At 30.4% G+C, this 3,247-nt stretch overlaps 1 long non-coding RNA gene across 1 annotated transcript; it reads left to right on the forward strand.

The window, feature by feature from the left end:
- The first annotated feature begins 1,239 nt into the window (after positions 1-1,239).
- On the forward strand, positions 1,240-3,005 carry LOC139858031 (uncharacterized). The gene is made up of 4 exons (XR_011762790.1): positions 1,240-1,338; positions 1,416-1,471; positions 1,563-1,617; positions 1,756-3,005. It is a non-coding gene; the product is annotated as an uncharacterized lncRNA (long non-coding RNA).
- Positions 3,006-3,247: the final 242 nt, after the last annotated feature.

Below are 3,247 nucleotides of genomic sequence, written 5' to 3' on the forward strand. Positions count from 1 at the left end.
CAATCTCGAACGTCTTAATACACAAACAAGCAAGATAAATATTCGGGTCTTACAAAGTTTAACGAGAATTCGTATTTATTAACTATCGAAAGATCATCAAATAAACAAACTTTTAATTATAATCAAAAAAGCATGAATGATATAGATGAACAATTGCAAATGTTTATGGACTGTTTAACGATTAAAATATGAATGTGATTTAGCGGCTGCCGGAAGAGCTTCAAAAACTACCTGAACTACAAAGTAATTGTGACTATGAGTGTGTCGATCTAAACAACAAAACTCATATATGGGGTTTCAAGCAAGAAAAAAGATCAAAGAAAAAGTATGTTTCTAAAGGGTGACTAAAGTTCTTAACTGTAAATGGGTATGTTCCGGACGACAAGTGTTTAATTGTGTTCTTGCGTGACGAACCCGGGTTCAACATGGTCCTAGATGGAACTCACCCGGTGTAACAGTTTGTTTCGGTATCAAAGTCTTTTGATTCTGCAGGATGTCCGTTAGTTTGTGTAGAAGTGTTAATGAATATGGATTTAGTTTCTTTCTATTTTGATGCTTAGACATTTAATTATTAAACACTTTAAGATATAACTTATGGTAGCTTAGTAACCATGTAATTGAACTTTATGATATGTCAATTGATGAATGATGGTAATTTTGATATGCTACAGATCTTATCATTAAACACAAGTTGTAACTAAACAACTAAAATGTGTGATCTTATGTTTGTATAATTTTATTCTTCTGTATATTACAAAAAAATTACCAATATAAATATATTACAAATAGTATTGTTATGGAAACATCAACTTCATATTAATCATCTTCTATTGTTAGATTGTTTGTATAACCAAATTCAAAGCAAAATAACAAATACAATATAATATAATATGATATTAATAAATAATTTCATCTTTAAAAAATCCCGCGAAATCGCGGGTCTTTAACTAGTATTGATTTAAAGGAAAGTGTAGAAACACTACATGAAGATGACATCCAAGAAGGACCCAATGACTTACACAGGTACACAGAAGTTTTTCAACCCAATTGTGACTTACATAACTAAAACATTTTTCATCCAAATTTGACCACACAGCATTTGAGATCAAATATCAGTATGCAAAATGCAATAGCAATAAGCAAACAAAGATATCAGGTCTGGGTTTTTATTTTTAGAGTTTGTTTTTATGATGCTGGAATGGTTATGTTAGTTCCTTAAAATTATAATTTTATGTTGAGATGTGCAGCGTGTTGTTCTGTGAATTAGAATGACCTGCTTCTTTTATGTAGCAATCAAAATAAAAAGCCTGTGGTTTGTGCTTCTATATTAAATCCATGGTACACAATACGACTTGCTTTTCTCAATATATTAACCAAGGAATGTAAGCTTTATGTTTTTGTTAACAATTTTGCAGAATGACATATTGTGTAAAACTTCCATCAAGAACAAAGCCTCTATGTTTGTTCTAAGGTAAGTTTTTGACAATTACAATTTCAAAGATGAGGGTAGAATGTTTTGTGATACAATGGAAACAATCAATGCTATTAGCCTATTATTGAAGGATTGATAGTGATAGAGGCAATCAAGATACCGCATAATCATGTGAAGAGAAGGAGGTGGGTACTACTGTTTTACTTGCAGTTAAAGTAAAATTTACTTTCAATAAATGGTAGAGTAGACATAATGGGTGGGTTGGGAGGTTAACCAAAACATTAAATATGTGTAAGGTCATACATTTACTTTTTATATAGCAGATCTTGCAGATGGAAATAGTTGCAGTAACGTCTATCCAGGAATCGATTATAAATGGGGCACCTATATGATATATCAAACTATCAGTTCATCTCATCAGAAGAAGAAGATATGTAATCGTTGTTAGAGTTAATAAAACTTTTAGTAATCATAAAAGAATAGATTTAGTACGAGCTACATGAATACCTCAAGCTTCTTCTGAATTTAGTTTAGAGGTGGATGAATGGATATGGATATGTCAGTTTAAGTCATAACGAGTAAACTTCTATATTGGGTTGACCCAAGATACAATATTTCTCCATAACTTATACTTTCTGTTTTACATCATAACTATGTTAGATATGATTACCATAATGATATGACTTTTTATTAAAATGCTAAGGAGGTTTTATGCAGCTAAAGAAGATTTGTTCAGCCCATTTGACCCGTTTCATATGTTGCTAATCTACCGTAAGAGGTAACTATAAGTTTTGAATTCCATTGCTTTCCTTTTTAGCTTCCCTAAAGTAAAAAATGAACTCCGTCAGTTTAAATATAGACAGTTAAATATAAGTTTAGAATAGATATTCGAATCATGTTGGTCATTATTTTTAAGTTTTGATTTGCCTGTGTGTCAATGCTGACTTGTTTAGTATTAATATCTCAACTGTGTCTGTATTATGTAGTGATACTCATGCTACTGTAGAAATATGGGCCCATTTAGCATTGGAGATTCATCTTTAGTTATCAATGTAGTATTTATTCTTATGTCGCAAACTTAATTCGATAAATAATTACAGGATAATAAGGACCAACGTGGATTGTTTATGATGGGTGTCTTCTTAGTAACTTTGTTGCTAAGGTGGGTTGTCTATCATGAGTTTATTTAATCTTTAAGAATGTATTTAAACTTTTAAGAATTATTGATTGAAAGATGTTTTAATATGCAAAGTTAAATTAAAGTTTATGGTGAAATGGTGATGGTATACAAAAAAAAAAAAATTGTAGTTATCTTCATGTTAAGATGTTTAATTGTAGCTGTAATATGTTTTTTTACATGGCTGTTACGTATGTATGATTTCATGTTTATATAGGGAGTATGCACTGTTGATACATTATGCTTTTAAAAAATTTTCAAACGCTAGCAGCGGAGCGCAGAAAGTGGGTATGTTTATTTTCAAACGTAAGAGGTAACTATAAGTTTTAATCTTAAAGACTATTTTAGCTGCCATGTTTATTTATTTGTGATGAAAGGTGTAAACTTGGCTAATTTTTGCAGAATCATGTATCAAATAATGAGAGTAATTAAACCGGATCTTGATTTCCACTTTCAAGACATTGAAGGATTGTTACAACTCGTGCGTGTTGCAATGGAAGTGATTATGTCTAAAACAAAGTTTAAGTTATCCAACTCTTAGTGATGTGTTTTGTTTAAAAAAAAATACTTAACGAATTCATCCACAAAAGTTCAGTATAATATCGTTAATTGATATGTCACTTTAATATTCAAGATTA

The sequence above is a fragment of the Rutidosis leptorrhynchoides genome, chromosome 1 (assembly GCF_046630445.1).
Source record: "Rutidosis leptorrhynchoides isolate AG116_Rl617_1_P2 chromosome 1, CSIRO_AGI_Rlap_v1, whole genome shotgun sequence".
In the NCBI taxonomy this organism is placed as follows: Eukaryota; Viridiplantae; Streptophyta; class Magnoliopsida; order Asterales; family Asteraceae; genus Rutidosis; species Rutidosis leptorrhynchoides.